The sequence below is a fragment of the Hemitrygon akajei genome, chromosome 14 (genome assembly GCF_048418815.1).
Source record: "Hemitrygon akajei chromosome 14, sHemAka1.3, whole genome shotgun sequence".
Classification (NCBI taxonomy): Eukaryota; Metazoa; Chordata; class Chondrichthyes; order Myliobatiformes; family Dasyatidae; genus Hemitrygon; species Hemitrygon akajei.
This window is the reverse complement of record NC_133137.1, coordinates 91,938,430-91,957,499: the sequence shown is the minus strand read 5'-3', so window position 1 is coordinate 91,957,499 and position 19,070 is coordinate 91,938,430. Positions and strand designations below refer to the sequence as shown.

Below are 19,070 nucleotides of genomic sequence, written 5' to 3'. Positions count from 1 at the left end.
AATGACTAGTCACTAAACAGTGTGGCTACAGGAGATGGTCAGTGGCTGTCTATCCTGACGCTCGATAACTTAGAACAACTGATACCTGATGCCAGCATATATATACTGTCTATAAAATGCCAGCTTTAGCACCAGCACAGGGGTTTGTTGTGCTGCTTGTATTTCCTGTGATGGTATCCATAATTTCCATTCTTTTCCCCCTAGTCACAAACTACCACGCCCAACAAGGCCAGAAACAGAACACAGAGAACAGAGGCAGAAGTTATTTCCTGTCTCAGCATCACAGATTTCCTAAACTCTTTGTTTCTGTGCTCTGATTGTTATCATGACAAAATAATGAATAAGAACATTTAGAATCAAACTAATCCCACCTTCAAAGTCCTTTTATTATGTCAGTTTAAAAGAACAACAATCAAATCCAAGCTCACATTTGATATAAAACAGATGTGATGTGAAAATGAAATCAAGTAATGTTCGAAAACTCTTTCATTTTTGTTTCATAATGAAGTAGTGCTTGTTTTTACAGAACAATGGACAATTTCCTTTTTTTCACTCGTATTTGCAGAACTAAATTTTCTTGATCATGTTTCTCATTATTTCCCTCCATCAAAATCAAGTGGTGGGCGCAGTGCCAATGGTTTACAGGGGCCTTGTCAAAAGGACTACAAGGGCTGAGACAGAGTGCTCCCACCCAGTTCATGAAAGCATAGACTTTGACAATAAAGGTAAAACTGAACATTAATGCCTTGACATGAATAAACCTGATGGTGAATTACCGCATGGCCCACACTTTGCAAATAACTTGAGCTGATCTTCCCCATCCACCATGATAGTGTTGGTAGAAATTGCCACCATTCTGTTTCTGTGAAGATAAAGCCTTGTCTTCACACTGACCACTGTGTTATGGGCATCAGAAAGATGCTCAGAAGAAACTAGCAGTTCATCGATTACCCTGAATACTCATTCCCTCCTCAGTGGCTGCATCTTCAAAATGCACTCCAATTTCTCATCCCATCTGCTCAGGTACCTTCCTGACCTGTGAGTTCTACCATCAAGAAGCACAAGGGCACCTGGCATCTGGGAACACCACCACTTGCATATTCCTCTCCAGGTCACAGATTGTTCTGACCTGACTGGTTGTTGAATGTAAATCCCAGATTTCTTTCTCCAAGAAGACCTTCACCAAGAAGGTACTCCAGCAGTACCTTCACCAAGAAGAACAACAGTTCAACAAGGCAGCTCTTCTGCCACCATCTTCTCAAGAGCAAATGTGGATGACAAAAAATACTACTGGTGATGCTGAAAAAGTAAAACTCCAAAGTCAGAATTCAATTGAAATGGGATAAAAGAAAGATTTAAGCTTGTGACATGCAACATTATTCCAGTGTGCTTGTTACATTAGTGCCATTCTACTGTGAATTTCATATCTCTATTAATGTCTGATTAACACTGTATTGGAAGTGCCTCTCTGACCAGATGATTGTAAACTTTAGTTAAGTTTTTCCAAAAAGCTGATAGAAACTTTATTTATCATTCTGTAATAAATTGTTAGAGTATGCTATTTGATAGCACCGATAGTCTTCATTGTGATTTAAAACAGGATCGTATTCTTGTCTGACACCTGAAAAAAATATGCAAAAGATATATTTAAATATGAAAGCAAATTGTAAATTTGAAATGGCAGATATTTGGTAGAGACACAGATGAAAATTTACATACTCCTTTCAAAATTCATTTTCAGTATCCATGCATTGCTTACGTGGCCAGTATTTAGAGTCCTTCCTTGGTTGCAAATCTCACTCCACTCTTTAAGAAAGGAGGGAAGCATCAGAAAGGAAATTACAGACCAATTAGCCTGGCCTCAGTGGTTGGGAAGATGTTGGAGTCAATTGTTAAAGTTGAGGTTATGGAGTACTTGGTGACTCAGGACAAGATAGGACAAAGTCAGCATGGTTTCCTTAATGGCAAATGCTGCCTGACAAACTTGTTGTTATGCTCTGAGGAGATTACAAGTAGGATGGATAAAGAAAATGTAGTGGCTGTTGTATATTTAGATTTTAAGAAGGCCAGTGATTTAGATGATGGAATAGATGGCTTTGTTGCGAAGTTTGCAGATGATACAAAGATTGTTGGAGGGGCAGGTGGTGTTGAGGAAACAGGTAGGCTGCAGAAGGACTTATACAGATGAAAAGAAAGAGCAAGGAAGTGGCAAATGAAGTATAATAAACACAAAATACACTGCAGATGCTGGGGTCAAAGCAACACGCACAACACGCTGGAGGAACTCAGTAGGTCGGGCAACATCCATGGAAACGAGCAGTCAACGTTTCGGGCCAAGACGTTGACTGCTCACTTCCACGGATGCTGCCTGACCAAAGGAAGTATAATGTTGGAAAAGGTGTAGTCATGCATTTTGGTAGTAGAAATAAATGTGCAGACTATTCTCTAAACAGGGAGAAAATCCAAAGATCTGAGATACAAAAGAACTTGTGCAGAACATCCTAAAGATTAACTGCAGGTTGAATTGGTGGTATTTCAAGAGGTCTAAACTACAAGACCACGGATGTGATGCTGAGGTTTTATAAGGCACTGGTGAGGCCTCACCTTCAGTATTGTGAACAGTTTTGGGCTCCTTATCTCAGAAAAGATGTAGTAGCATTGGAGAGGGTTCAGAGGAGGTTCACAAGGATGATTACAGGAATTAAAGGGTTATCATATGAGGAACGTTGTATCATATGGGTACATATGGATTTGTACTCACTAAAAATAAGAAGGATGAGAAGGGGAACTCATTGAAACTTTTTGAATGTTGAAAGGCCTAGACAGAGTAGATGTGGTAAGGATGTTTCCCATGGTTGGAGAGTCTAGGACAAGAGGGCACAGCCTCGGGATAGAGGGGCGCCTATTTAAAACAGAGATGTGGAGAAATTTCTTTAGCCGGGGGTGGTGAACTTGTGGTACTTATTACCACAGGCAGCTGTGGAGGCCAGGTCATTGGGTGTATTTAAGGCAGAGATTGATAGGTTCTTGATTGGCCATGGCATCAAAGGTTATGGGGAGAAGGCCAGAGAATGGGGCTGAGGAGGGAAGGAAAAAGCTTAATTCTGCTCCAATGTCTTATGATTTTAACATCTCAGGGTTTTCTTGTGAAGATAATGATGAGTTATCTTCTTGAATAGCTGCAGTCCTTTTGGTGAAAGAGTGCTCAGGCAGAGAGCTCCAGCATTAGACTCGTGGCTGCAGTGTTTACAACTGAGAAGTTTACTAGTTCATTTCCGATAGCATTTCAGGACAGCCACAAGGGAGTGAGTCTAAAATCACTGGCCCAAGTATTGTTAGAAATCATTTTGATAAAGTTAAGATAATCTTCTTAAATGGGATGTGAAGTACTTTTCCTATTTTGCTAGATAGTCCATGGAGATGCCCTTTATTCAGGCTGTTGCACACATCACCATACTGTGGAATAATGTAGCTTAATGGTTCACATTTGGTCTATTTGTCACTTATGCTTTCACAGGATGGTGCAATCACTGGCAATGCTGGTTTTTACTGTCCTTCCCTAATGGCCCCTTAAATGTGTCTGGAGATAAGGACAATGGATTTGTTTCTCTGTGGGGCAACTGGTGAATCAGATCTAGTAGTTTCATGATCAGTTTTTGAGATAAGCTTTTGTTTATTATAAATTTAAAGCTTATGTTTAATTTTGCAACGACATTGATGGGATTTGCACTGACGTCTCTAGTTAATGGTGCAAAACTCCATCTGATCAGGCCAGAAGATTAAACTGAGTCTATCTTTTGAACAGTTTACTATCAGCATATGGAACTTAGAGGTGGAGAGGGAGGTAGTGTTGAGGAAGCCAGAAGGGATTAGAAGAATGGGTAAAGAAATGGTAAATGGAATGCAGTGACAGGAAGTCTATGGTCATGCACTTTGATAGAAGAAATAAAAGCACAAACTGTTTTCTAAATGGTGGGAAAAATCAGAAATCTGAGGTGCAAAGGGACTTGGGAGTCTTTGATTCTCTAAAGGTTCATTTGCAGGTTGAGTCAGTAGTAAGAAAAGCAAATGCAATGTTAGCATTAATTTCAAGAGGACTAGAATATAAAAGCAAGGATATAAAATTGAGGCTGTATAAGACATTGGGGTGGCCTCACTTGAGTATTATGAGCAGATTTGGACTCTTTATCTAAGAAAGGATGAGCTGACATTAGAGAGTTCAAAGGAGGTTTATGAAAATGATTGCAGGATTGAAAGGCGTATCATATGAGGAGCATTTGACAGCTTAGGACCTGTACTCACTGGAATTCAGAAGAATGAAGGGGAAATCTCATTGAAGTCTATTGAATGTTGAAAGACCTCGACAGAGTGGATGTGGAGAAAATATTTCTTATGTTGGGGGAGTCTAGGACCAGGAGGCACAGCCTCAGAATAGAAGGACGTCCATTCAGGATGATGAGGAGGAATTTCTTTACCCAGAGAGTGGTGAATCTGTGGAATTCATTGCCACAGGTAGCTGTGAAGGCCAAGTCATTGGGTATATTTAAAGCAGAGGTTAATAGGTTTTTGATTAGTTAGGGTTTGAAAGGTTATGGGGAGAAGGCAGGAGACTGAGACTGAGAGGGAAATGGATCAAACACGATGAAATGGTGAGGAGATGCAATAGGCCAAATGGCCTAATTCTGCTCGTATGTTTTATGGTCCTATGGTCTTAAGAAATAGGAGCTGGTCGGGGCCAGCCCTTTGGGTCTACTCTGCCATTTATTAATATCTTGGCCAGTCTTTGGCTTCAACACTATTTTCCTGCTTGTTTGCTTTATTATCAAGAAATGTTTAATTGACTGTCTCCATGGCCCTCCCTAAAGATGTACACTCTCTGTGTGAGGAGATCTCTCACCCGCTCCATATTCGGAGACTTCTTCCCTTGGACCTGGAGTCCTCAGACAGAAGTTTGTATGCGTCCAGTCTGTCTAGTGCTGGGGTTCCCAATCATTTTTTTCAATGCCATTCACCCTTATCATAAACTGAGGGGTCAGTGGACCCCAGGTGGGGAACCCCTGGTGTCCTTTCATAATTTTGCAGGTTTCAATGAGATCACCTCTCATTCCTCAGAACTCCAGGGAATGCGGGTCTGGTCTGCTCACTCTCCCCTGAGCCGGCAAGCCTCTCGACTCAGGAACCAGTGAAACTTTCTTGGACTTCCTTTATGGCAGCAAAATTTTTCTTAGGCACACTTTCAAAGAAGCACTATATAATTGCAATAAGAAGAACATGAAAGAAGAAAATATTTGAAAGGTAGTCTGATTCAATTTAGATCGCTAAAAGATCTCTTAGTTAGAGATAAGCCAGTAACCCACCTACAAATGAAACACATGACACTGAACCTGCAGAAAGAATTTGTGACCGGATTGCATTTCAAATGGTTCCATTTATTATCAGAGAAGGTATACAGTATACAAACTGAAACTTCTACTCTTTCCAGAAATCCACAAAAACCAAAGAACCCCAAAAGAATGAATAACATTAAAATGTTAGGGCCCCAAAGCCCCTTCTCCCCTTTCCCCAGCACAAGCAACAGCAAAGTGTCAACCTGCCCCCCTGTCCACTTCAGCAGAAAATGTCAGAGTCCACCTCCCACCAAGCAACAGGAAAGCCCCCAAAGAGAGACCATGATCTGCTGTCAGCAAAACCTATTGTTTACCCAACAGTTCAACATACCACAGGCTCTCTCTCTCACTAACAGGGGACAGAGAGATGTCACCTATTTCACAGCAAAGGGGGAGACCAACAGTCCTCGCTGTTATGATATTATAGTCTGCTGCATTGTCTATTTTATGCTGAGATTCTCCAACTTGAGAATCAGCAGCAAACTCTCCCCACCATCGAGAGAAGGAGAGAGAGGGCGATCGCTCGACTACAGAGACCTCCGTCCACAAATCGGCCGCCATGAATTCCTGATGTTCCTTCTCCCGCAACTCCTGGAATCGGATGTCCACTGGGCCATGCAAGGCTGCACCCCGGCGTCCTCTGGGCCTGGAGAATGTGGGAAAACAGCCAGTCAGTCGGTGAGCTCCAAGAGTGGGAACTCGTCGCTGTGAAAAACCACAGTTCAAATGGTATTGCAGATCAGGGAGCTGGATAGAACCCCAGCCACCTTGTAAAGGGAAAAGGAGACATTAAAGAGAGGAATTTAAACTGTTTCTGCAGATGAGCTTGAAAAGGCCGCCATTTGGCAACATCTTAGCTTTTGTTTTCCAACAAAAAAAGTGTTATGTTATTGTATATGGAAGGATTGGAATTATACAGTGTAATATTCTATTTTTGGCAGCAGTTCTCACTCTCAAGTCTTTTTGAAAGCATACTGTAGTTATAATATGCCACACTGCTTGTGTGGCGCTGTGCTACTAGGGACTTACCCAAACTCTAAACCTACAGGATATTTGTAGTCTGCCATTTGCAACCACAGAATCTGTTAAATGAAGTAGCTTTGTTCGACAGTTGAGATTTTCCAGCGAAGGTCTGCACTGTAAAACTTAACTTTAAGGTGAAAATAGTTTAAAGGCTTTATGTTCTCCAAATTGCCTTGAATATCAGCAAGAAAACTATGAACTGTTCCATCAGTTTTACTGCAGTCAGAACATTTAGTGTCTCATAGTTCTGTGGGCGTGTAGAGTGCTGCCGAATTTGCCGGAAGCTAAAGAATTTCTCTGCATCACATGGTTAGCGCCACAACATGTCACAGCGGCAACTTCTTTCATAAGTTCATACAATGTTTTCAAATATGAGCAAGAAGCACAGGACTGAAGTTCAAGTCTCTGTTTACCATTGTTGCTCACTGTACCCAGAGTTTTATATGAACCACGCTCCAGATTTCATTTTTAATAGAGCTATTAAGATATTTCTATATATTGAAATTCATTATTTTATTTCAATGAGCTCTATACTGTCGTGTGTTTAATATTTCAGTAATATTTGAGTAATATTTTAAATATATTATTTGATTAAGCATTTTTGCTGTTTACTCAATTCATTACGGGTTATATGTAAAAGTACATGAATGGCATACGTCGGTACAGCACCATGTCTAACAGCGCCTCACTAAAGTAAAAACGAAGTAGACATGCGTCTCATGGCTCCTGTGTTTTTTCTTATGATTAACTTTTAGAGTTAGAAAACAGCAGTGGCGATGAGTACGTTTTAAATGTACCTGAGACAACTGTCTACCTGTTGAAGTGCAGCACAGTTTTTTGCAGTAAAGGGAGAAAGACATTCCAGTTTTTTTAAAAAAAGCATGAGTTTCATTGCAAGGAAACAGAGATGGTTAAGTTTAAACAAAGGCAGAAAATGGACGAAATTCAATGGTTCGTGAACAGTGAGTACCAGGTGATAATGATCATAAATTTTTAAAAAAGCAGAAATATCTGGCTACATCAGATTCCACAAAAGATAAACTGGTGTTGCATGCTGAATGAAGTGAGCAGTATTTTGAAGCAAATGAAATAGCCTATGAAAACTGAGTACAGGGTTACTGAATGTAATAGGTGGAAGAGCATACAGTCTGCTTAAAAGTTTAACTGCTCCAACCAATCCAGCCAAGATTAGCTTTGCTGATATTGTAAAAGTAAGCAGGAACAGTTAGAATGAAAACCATTGTTGATTGAAGAATGCTTTAGATTTCATAAGGAGAACCAAAAGAAAGGGGAGTCCATTTCAGCTTATCTGGCTGATTTGAAGAAATTGTACGAGCATTATCACTTCAGGGATGGGCTTAATGATGCACTGAGAGATCGTTTAGCTTGTAGAATCTTACAAGCAAGCATTCAAAAATGGCTCTTAGCTGAAGCACAACTCACATTTAAAAGAAAAGTTGAAATCACTATATCAGTGGAAACAGCAGACAAAGTCGCAATTGAGTTGTAGTTAGGAATGAAAGTGAGCACGAACAAAATTTCAGTGTGTCAACAGACTGGCCTGGTTAAACAAATTGTGTTACCATTGTGGCATGAGCTCACATACACCAAACAAATGCAGGTTTAAAGGAGAAATTTGGAGAAAAATGCAACAAATAAATACAAAGAACATGTTGTACAGACAAAAAATAAATGGACTGCACAGGGAAGAGACCACCGGGCAGGGTTGAGTGTCCAGCTAGCAACTTGGCCTCGTAAGACAGACAAACGCTAAAGGAACAGCAAGATTGCCTCAGGATGTGCTTGATGGAATGGGGAGGAACAGGGAAGAGGAAATGATTTTTAAAAAAGTCAAGTTGCGGTTCCTAAAAGAACACTAATCTGCTTGCTGTTGATGAAAAATCTGGAGTGTGACAGAAAGTTGGGTAGCCTTGAGATTTACAAAGAGAAAACCAACACGAGACAAACAGTGTGGCTTACGCCAGAAGTGAATGGCAAATTAATTAAAATGGTATTGGACACTGGCCCAGCTGTTTCAGTCATTCCACAAAATCAGTTTTACAGTATTTCAAAAATACTGAACTGAAGCCTGCAGATATCCAACTAAGAACTTATACTGGAGAATAGATAACTGCTATGGGAATGACATTCGTAATAGTGAAATACAACCAACAAGCCACATTATCTTGTACGTGGTAAAAACAGGAGAGACAACATTGTGCTGTTGTTTTTGGAAAGCAGCACTCCCTAGTATTGCAAAGTCTGTCTGGTTCCTTATAGGCATCTGTCATAAAGTACCCAGTGAACTAGATTGCATGGAGGCTGAAGGACTTCTTTCCGAGGTTGAGCGTAGCCCATGGGCAATGCCAGTGATCCCAGTGGTCAAGAAGAATGGGTCTGTCAAGATCCATGATGATTTTAAGGTCACCATCTTCACAGTACTGAAAGTAGGTGAATGCCCTTGGCCCAGGATAGAGGATATCTTTGCAAACCTTTCTGGAGGAATATGCTTCAGCGAAGTGGACAGCTGAGGCCTACCTACAGATGGAAATGGAAGAAGAGTCCAAAGAGTTCTGAGGAAGGGCTTTATCACAATAACAGGCTTATTGGTTGTTGACTTCAGGAGGGCACGGAACAACCACTCTCTGCTGAACATCAACGGCTCCTCGGTAGAGATCGTTAAGAGCACCAAATTTCTTGGTGTTCACCTGGCGGAGAATCTCACCTAGTCCCTCAACACCAGCTCCATAGCAAAGAAAGCTCAGCAGCGTCTCTACTTTCTGCAAAGGCTGAGGAAAGTCCATCTCCCACCCCCCCCCCCCCCATCCTCACCACATTCTACAGGGGTTATATTGAGAGCATCCTGAGCAGCTGCATCACTGCCTGATTCAGAAGTTGCACCATCTCTGATCGCAAGACCCTGCAGCGGATAGTGAGGTCAGCTGAGAAGATCATCGGGGTCTCTCTTCCTGCCATCACGGACATTTACACTACACGCTGCATTCGCAAAGCAAACAGCATTATGAAGGACCCCACACACCCCTCATACAATCTCTTCTCCCTCCTGCCGTCTGGGAAAAGGCTCCGAAGCATACGGGCTCTCACGACCGGACTATGTAACAGTTTCTTCCCCCAAGCTATCAGACTCCTCAATACCCAGAGCCTGGACTGACACCTTACTGCCCTATTGTCTTGTTTATTATTTATTGTAATGCCTGCACTGTTTTGTGCGCTTTATGCAGTAGGTCTGTAGTCTGGTGTAGCTTTTTTCTGTGTTGTTTTTACATTGTTCAGTCTAGTTTTTGTACTGTTTCATATAGCACCATGGCCCTGAAAAACGTCTCATTTTTACTGTGTACTGTACCAGCAGTTATGGTCGAAATGACAGTAAAAAGTGACTTGACTACTTTTAGAGTAGTATCTGCACCTGTACTCTGACAGAAAGCTATGGAGCAGGTGCTGCAAGGCTGCCCAGGCTCTCAGTGTTACCCGGGTGACATCATTGCTACCGGTGAGGGTGACCAGGATCATCTCCAAAATCTCAAGACAGTGCTAAAAAGATTAGAAGATTATGGAAGGAGTGGTGGATGCTCCAAGGTTAAAGGACATGTCACAGTTGTGGTCCCTTTTAGGATTTGTCAATCACTATAACAGATTCCTGACAAACCTGGCTACTGTGCTCCGCCCCTTGAACTCATTACTCCAGAGCGGGAAGAAATGGCAATGGACAAAGCAGTGTGAGATGTCTTTCCAAAAAACAAAGGAAGTGGTGACGTCAGACACTGTACTCACACATTACAATCCACATTGTCCTGTGAAGCTTGCCTGTGACCCCTCGCCTCATGGTATAAGTGCAGTCATATCACATGTTATGAGTGATGGAAGTGAACACCCATAGTCTTTGCATCACATTCCCTGACCGCTGCACGGAAAAGTTAAGCCCAGATTGACGGTGAGGCCTTGAGTCTAGTTTGGGGTGTAAGGCATTTCAACCAGTACTTGTATAGGACAGAGATCACCCTCATTACTGACCCTCCACCACTGGTGTCCATTTTCAATCCACAGAAGGGTTCCACCAACAGCAGTGACACAAGAGTGAAGACGGGCTCTGTTTCTTGGAGGACACAACTACAAGATTGAATTCAAGAGGACGACTAATCAAGGAAATGCTGATGGATTGTCCTGTCTCCCCGTGGAAAAGGAAATACCTGAAACATTTACAAAAGAGGACATTCCTGTTGAAATACTCCCCCTAATGCAAATTGAAAGTCTTCCTATTATGGCAGAGGTGATCCAAAGGGAAACTAGAAAATACCCCATGCTGTCTCAGGTCTACATGACCTGAAACGCAAAATGGCTGGAATGTGTGGCAGAAATCCCAGTTCCCCCGTTTTTACCAGTGCTGGGATGAACTTTCCCTTGACAGTGGTTGCCTTATGTGGGGATTGAGAGTTATTGTACCATCCACCCTGAGAGCTAAAGTGTCGGAGGAGCTACGCATGAGTCATCTAGGCATAGTCAAAATGAAAGTGCTGGCTCTAAGCTTTGTCTGGTGGCCGAGGATAGATCAGCAGATTGGGCAGCTTGCCAAGCACTGTTTGGGATGCCAACACATTTAGAAGAAAGGTGTCCAGAGCTGTCAGAACCACTTACTGCAGTTCCAGAGTCAACTCCTACAGCACCATGGAAGAGACCCCACACGAGACTGTTTCACAGCTACAAGTCTCACCTGCCAAGCCAAAGGATCCCTCTTGTCAGGAAGGACGTTATTCCCTAAGAGTAAGAGATCCTCCATAGTGATTGAATCTTTAGGCCTGACTGGGACAATTTAACATTGAGTTTATTATTTTCTATTTAACATCAAGTTGGAGCTTATAGTTCAGCAGGGAGGAGTGTAGTGCATTCAATATTTCAGTGATATTTGAGTAATATTGTATATATATATATTGTTTGATTAAGCATTCTTTGCTTACATAATGCTTTATGGGTTACTTTAAGAAGTACATGAATGGCATACGTTATTACACTACCACGTCATAAGTGTGCGCCTCACTAAAGTAAAAAAATGAAGCAGGCACACATCCCTTGGCTCCCGTGTTTTTAAAATTCATTTTCAGAGTTACAAAACATTACAGATACCACAAACTTTACGTCTAGCAGGTAGAGCAAAAGCAATCAGATGTGGACTCACTCAGATCAGATATTGATTAAAGACTCAGATCAGACTCCGTGAAATATCTCTGATCCCCCTACTAGCACCATTTTTATTGCTTCTTTTTGTGTCCTTGGCATTGGTAGCAAGGACATTTATTTCCCATCCTTATATGCCCCGGAGCAGTGTTAGTGTGTTAGCATTTTGAACCACTAAACTCTTCTCGAGCAGCACAGTAGCTTAGAGGTTAATGTAATGCTTTACAGCACAAGTGACCCAGGTTCAGTTCCCGCTGCTGCCTGTAAGGAATTTGTACTTTCTCCCCATGACCACGCGGGTTTCCTCTCACATTCTAAAGACGCACGGGTTAGTAAGTTGTGGGCATGTTTTGTTGCCGTCGGAAAAATGGCGGCACTTGCAAGCTGCCCTCAGCACATCCTTGGACTGAGTTGGTCGCGACGGAAACTGTGAATTTTGATGTACGTGTGACAAGTACAGCCGATCCCCCTGGTCAAAGTGTTCCCACACGCCTGGTGTCCTTATCCTTCTTACTCGTAGGGGTAGCTCCTTGGGGAGGTTTGTTCGAGCGGCCCGAATGAGTGACAGCTGTGCTTTGTGAAAATGATACACACTGTAACCACCGTGTGTCGGAGGTGCAGGGGATGAACATGTATGGTGGTTGACGAACGGTTATCAAAGAGCACTGCACAGTCCTTGTCCTAGCGACCCTCTTGAGAGTTGCTCTCATTCATGCAGAGGAAGATTCCATGAGGCTTGTACATGTCTTTGGGTGGTAGGAGGTGCTACAACCAGCCTTTGACTTACTCTTGCAGTAATGGTGTTTACGTGGCTGATCTTTTTGTGTTTCTGGTCAATGGTGATGTTAAGAGAGCTAGTAATGTTAATGCCATTGAATATCAACTTTAGCAGTTAGCCACTTTCCATAGAATAGATAGATAGATAGATAGATAGATAGATAGATACTTTATTCATCCCCATGGGGAAATTCAACTTTTTTCCAATGTCCCATACACTTGTTGTAGCAAAACTAATTACATACAATACTTAACTCAGTAAAAAAAATAAGATATGCATCTAAATCACCATCTCAAAAAGCATTAATAATAGCTTTAAAAAGTTCTTAAGTCCTGGCGGTAGAATTGTAAAGCCTAATGGCATTGGGGAGTATTGACCTCTTCATCCTGTCTGAGGAGCATTGCATCGATAGTAACCTGTCGCTGAAACTGCTTCTCTGTCTCTGGATGGTGCTATGTAGAGGATGTTCAGAGTTATCCATAATTGACCGTAGCCTACTCAGCGCCCTTCGCTCAGCTACCGATGTTAAACTCTCCAGTACTTTGCCCACGACAGAGCCCGCCTTCCTTACCAGCTTATTAAGACGTGAGGCGTCCCTATGCCCATTACCTGGAACATTTTAGTGTAGATATTACCTGTAAGTTATCATATTATGCCTGAATGTTATTTAGATCTTGCTACACAAAGGCAATGGGCTGCTTCATTAGCTGTGGAGTTGTGATTGGAGTTAAACATTGTGCAGTCATCAATGGACATCTCCACTTCTAACCCCAGAATGGGAGGAAGGTCATTGATACAGCAACTGAACATGGTGAGACATAGGACACTGCCTTTAGGCACGGGTTACTGGAGACCCTGCACTGACATTCCCATTTTGACCTCCAACAACCACAGCCATTCTTGGGCAATTTATGACTCCAGTAACTGAATATTTTCCCCTGCTTGGTGCCCATGGAGTTTGTAATTGGACTAACTAGTTGCCACACTTGAGCAAGTGTGTCCTTAGTATCAAAGGCAGCCACTGTCTGCTCACTGGCGGACCCAGCTCTGAGGTCCCTCCTTGGATTAAGGGCTGTGCTGAGGGCAGGTGCCATGCGGTCCAAGCATAATCTAGACTGGGCACCAACGAGAAGGATACTAGTGGCTTATAGCTTACGTCACTTTACTGATGATGGAGAATAGATTGGTTGGTAGCCAGCTAGGTTGGATGTGTCTAGCCAGCTGTGAAGATGGACCTGAGCATTTCTGATTCTGATACTGAGTGTTGAAGTCTCAGCTCCAGTTTCAGATCTCATCCATACTCTCAAATTACTACTGTAGCATTACTCTTAAGAAGCAACTATTCAAATTTTCTAAAAATTCATTTAGCCTTTTGCTTCACTGACGTTGATCCCAAAATGTTCACTTGGTCATTTCAGAGTTAACCACATTCTGGCGTAAAGTGTAGGCCAGACCAGTTACGAATGGCCGATTTCCTTCCCTGAAGGACATTAGAGAACCATATGGGTATTTAATAACAACCAGATGGGGTTTTGTATTGTTACTATTATTAGCGTTTCCTTCTTGAGACCAGGTTATTCCCTGAATTTGGATTTCACAGCTGTAGGGGAGGGGGTTTGAAGTCAGGCTCTGGATTGTCAGTCAAAGCCTCTGGAACATTGGTTTAGTAACATAAACTGCTGCACCCAACTATACCTTATTTACTTGGGAGTGGGTCACAGAATCTATCTTTTTGCAGGTGAAATGAGCCTCAAAGTAAAACTATGTTCCAGAAACCTCAGGCATGGACAGAAGATTCTCTCCCGAATCAGGCAAAGAAAAGAACACTGAACTGATAAAACAAATGTGGTCTCACTTGAAAGACAACTAAAGTTGTTGAAGACCAAGTATTAGCAACATTTTGGCATATATTGCTTACAGTTTCCCAACCATTCATTTTATTGGCAGTAGAATTGTGATTAATTCAGACTGAATTTGCAATTGGCACTGCTGTTTCTTGAAACCAACTCCCCCGCCCCCACTCCCAGCGGCTATTGGACTCATAAAGATCACCCCCACTGAGTTACTGCCCTAAGAAATCTCCACATTTCAGCTAAATACTTTCTTCAAAGCATGTCTGTATATACTATGTATTGGATCATTACTTGTATTGTTTTTATTTTCCTTACAGATAGAACTAGTTGCAGTATGACCATATGGCAATTTCACAGAAAAAATTATTATGAAATCATCAGCTATTTTGGGTAGCAATACATAGCTGACTAGCATTCCAGCTCCCTATGACTAGAGAGGCTGGGAAAGGACTGTGTTCCCTTTCTAACCAAGGTCCGATGCTATGGCAAATCTAGAACTGATGGTCTGTAACAAATTTTAAAGGATGAAGCTTCTAAACTTAGAACAAAATTACTTTGTTAAACCTGCCTATGTTTATAAACAAGTTGATCGTGCTCTTTTTCTTTCAGATTGCTATTTTATTGACCAGATAAGAGCTTGCCAAAAATTTTTAACTGTTTGATAAACATGTGAGGTCTTCGGTGCTTTACCCAAGTGAACCTAGTTTATTTTAGATGAACTGATATCCATGAAAGAGTGTTATTTCTTTTTGTATTGTTAAATACCAACACCTTCTATAGCATTATCGAAATGCCACCCCTCTTCTTCTCTCGAGTCACTGGGCATAGTAGTGGATTAAAGGTCACATACACATAAAATTAGAATAATCTTTACATAAACATAAGCGCCATTCACATGTGGCTTTTAAAGGATGCATTAAATTAATAAAGAAAGCATTAAATGGGCTATTGTTCTCTTTTTCAATGCTGTTGATGGTTATTCACCACTTTTGTCTTAAACACTGCAGTGCAGTCCCCTACTTAGTGGACACACTCAAGATATGATACACCAATCAGAAAACTACAAATCACTTTCTTGTTTATCCTTAACTTTTGTTTTATCCACAGTCAAGTCTTTCATTTAACAAGAGTTTGTTCTCTGCAACTTTGTCTCATGCATTATTTTTCTTTCCCGTGAGGCTAAATTGAATTCCCCTTTAGAGTCAGTGGGGCAAATACGTTTAGTGTCTATGTAGTTTCCAGTAAATCTGTTACCTGAGTGCCGGACTCTATATTTCAACCCAAGTTTCATTTGTTTCCAATTTCCTGATTTTGCTGTGGACATCCAACTTACGGTTGGCAAAATCTGCACTTGGATCTGCAAATAATTATGTGAATAGCTGACTCAGCAAAATTAAAGGCCTTTTGGCACAGCACCATTCCTGCTGAGATTAGCACGAATTGTCCCAGTTTGCAACAGCAGCTGAAAATTGGCCCCAGTGGTATAAACTGATGCACAATTTAATATCCTGCTGTGTATGATCCCTAAGTATTACTCCTGTTAATCTCATTTAAATCAAGCATAAGTTCTGTGGAGTACAGAAGTTTTGAAAATTGTCAAGCTGTTTATGATCTAGAGCAGGGTACTTAACTGCTAAATCGATTCTCTTTTCAAGGCTACTGTTTAAAAACGAGCATATTGATCTAACTTCTTTCCAAATGCCTCTAGTTAATTGGAGGGCACCTGACACTGCTTGTTTGCTTAGGCTTCATGTCAAAGATTAGTTTTATTCTGTGTTTTAGACGTGCAGTTGGCAATCTGCGTGGAACTTGGAGTTTAGGAAAATAGTATTTTTACCCAGTTCATCAATGGTTAAAAAATAAAGCCACAGAGTTGCAAACACAAGAAAGTGAAATTCCATTGATTTACAGTTAAAACTTAACTGGTCAATAAATAATAATACTGGGGACAGTTAAAGCCTCAAAAATGGGCATGCATATAATTTCATTTCTGCTGCAGGTTTAACTAAAAGAAATAAATTTTAGATATCACAAGCAACAATAAAAGGCTTTGAAAATCACAAAAGAATCGCAGACATTGGAAGTGCAAAATAAAATAAATTGCTGGGAAAAAACAGCATCTGTGGAAAGGGCAGTAGAGTTTACACTGGAGATGAAGAGTCTTCATCCTTCTGCTGGAAACGGCCTTACTTAAATGTTGGGTCCTAAATCAATGGGAGGTTTCTTCCCAACCTGAAAAGTAAACCTCTCTGATCTGTACCACTCCTCTCTCCACATCTCTGAACCATAATCTCAACTCCTGCTCTTCGTGACTGCAGGGTCACTGATCTGATCCTAACTCACCTCCCTCCCTGCCCCTGTGATGTTTCCAGCTCCTGGGATAACCTGTAAACCAGCCTGAATCCCATCTTACTTATTTGCAATCAAACCCATTTTGATCAATGTATCTGACAGTCATGGTGGTGCAAGTGAAAATGTTGTCTGACTTTTCTCCTGCATTGCCGGAAGCTTGACTTATTGAGCAATCTCAGTGGCCAACAGGTCCAAAACCTGATTTCAGAAACACCTTGGACACCATGATTCAAACACAGGGGCTGGTTTCTGCTTCAGCCAAATACCAGAATACACAAGCTTCTGAGCCTATATATTGGCCTGTTTAGGTGTGGCTTCAGTGCTACTGGAAACAACAAACAATCTGTAGGGGTCAAAGAGCATCTGTAGGGGGAAAGGAAATGTTGACATTTCAGGTTAAAACCTTCCATTGAGACTTATTTGCTGCTCTGGATCCCACCCTCCGCAGACTTATCTGGCTTCATGTGGCTTCAATATAATTGTTTGAAGTCAGTCTTCTGGTGCCGGTCTGTATTTGAATGTTGGCATTTCAGTAAACAATGTTTGGAATAGGCAAAAACAAATGTAATTTGTATAATTAATATACTGTAATCACTGAGTGTGTTTTTATTCCAATTATAACATATTGACAAAAGGCAAAAAGGTTTTGTCAAACAGAACATTATTGAATATGCATTTACAAAACTCACCATTATTTACTTTGCCTTTATTTTCATTTAGTAAGCCTTCATTTGCTTGGGAGCCCAGCTGTGTCGATTTGTCATGGCAGGAGCATACTGCAAGTCTACTCATTGATGCAATTTACATTTTAGCATTTGTATATTTAGCAAACAGCCTCATGTTGCTTTACGCACGCACTTTTGTTGACTTTCCAATCATTTGTGCCTGACCTTCAGAGGGGACGTGTAATTTTTCAGCTCAGCATTTAAATCACCATCTAAGTGAACTGAAAGGTGGGAGAACTGTCCTGGGTTCAGAATTGGGTCTTAACCATTCGTGTTAACTGCCCATTTCCCTTCACAGATGCTGCCTGGCCCACAGAGTTCCTCGAGTAGTTTGTTTTTTGTTTGCCTCAGAACTATACATCCTGCATTATATCTAAAGGATATAATAGAACACTAGAACACTACAGCACAGACCCTTCAGCCCTCCATGTTGTGCCAACCCATATATTCCTTAAAAAAAGTACTAAACCCACACTACCCCGTAACCCTCTATTTTTCTTTCATCCATGTGCCTGTCCAAGAAGCTCTTAAATACCCCTAATGTTTTAGCCTCCACCACCATCCCTGGCAAGTCATTCCAGGCACCCACAACCCTCTGTGTAAAAAACTTACCCCTGATGTCTCCCCTAAACTTCCCTCCTTTAACTTTGTACATATTCCCTCTGGTGTTTGCCATTCATGCCCTGGGAAACAGATACTGACTATTCACCCTATCTATGCTTCTCATAATCTTGTAGACCTCTATCAAGTCCACTCTCATCCTTCTACGCTCCAAAGAGAAAGTTCTGCTAACCTTGCTTCATATGACTTGTTCTCCAATCCAGGCAACATCCTAATAAATCTCCTCTGCACCCTCTCCATAGCTTCCACATCCTTCCTATAATGAGGTGACCAGAACTGAACACAAGATTTGTGGAGCTGCAACATGACCTCTCTAATCTTGAACTCAATTCCCCTATTAATGAGGCCTAGCATCCCATAGGCCTTCTTAACTATCCTATCAACCTGTGCAGTGACCTTGAGGGATGTATGGATTTGAACCCCAAGGTCCCTCTGTTCATCCACACTCTTAAGTAACCGACCATTAACCCTGTACTCAGCCTTCTGGTTTGTCCTTCCAAAATGCATCAGCTCACACTTATCCAGATTGAACTCCATCAGCCACTTTTCTGCCCAACTCTGCATCCTGTCTATATCCTCTTGTAACCTTCGACAACCTACAGCTCCATTCACAACTCCTCCAATCTTCGTGTCATCCGCAAACTTACTCACCCATCCTTCCGCTTCTTCATCCAAGTCATTTATAAAAATCACAAAGAGCACGGGTCCCAGGACAGATCCCTGCGGCACTCCACTAGTCACCAACCTCCAGGCAGAATACTTTCCTTCCACTACTACCCTCTGCTTTCTTCCTGTAAGCCAGTTTTTTATCCAAGCAGCCAAGGTTCCACTGATCCCATGCCCCATGACTTTCTGGATGAGTCTCTCGTGGGGGACCTTGTCAAATGCCTTGCTAAAATCCATGTAAACCACATCGACCCCCCCTACCCTCATCAATTTCTTTTGTTACCTCTTCAAAAAACTCAATTAGGCTTGCGAGAGATGACCTTTCCTTCACAGAGCCATGTTGACTATCCTCGAGAAGACAGTACACACTGTTCAACTTCATCCTCTAAGGCAGCATTAACATGGAGACCTGAGAAGATGTTGCAAAGCAGATACATGTAAACAACAAAAGGAGGTGTCTATGGAGAGGAGCTAG

At 41.7% G+C, this 19,070-nt stretch overlaps 1 long non-coding RNA gene across 1 annotated transcript; it reads right to left on the bottom strand.

The window, feature by feature from the left end:
• Positions 1–5,408: 5,408 nt before the first annotated feature.
• LOC140739022 (uncharacterized) lies at positions 5,409–17,384 on the bottom strand. Its single transcript, XR_012101542.1, has 2 exons — positions 17,273–17,384; positions 5,409–6,033 (listed from the first exon to the last, which is right to left on the bottom strand). It is a non-coding gene; the product is annotated as an uncharacterized lncRNA (long non-coding RNA).
• Positions 17,385–19,070: the final 1,686 nt, after the last annotated feature.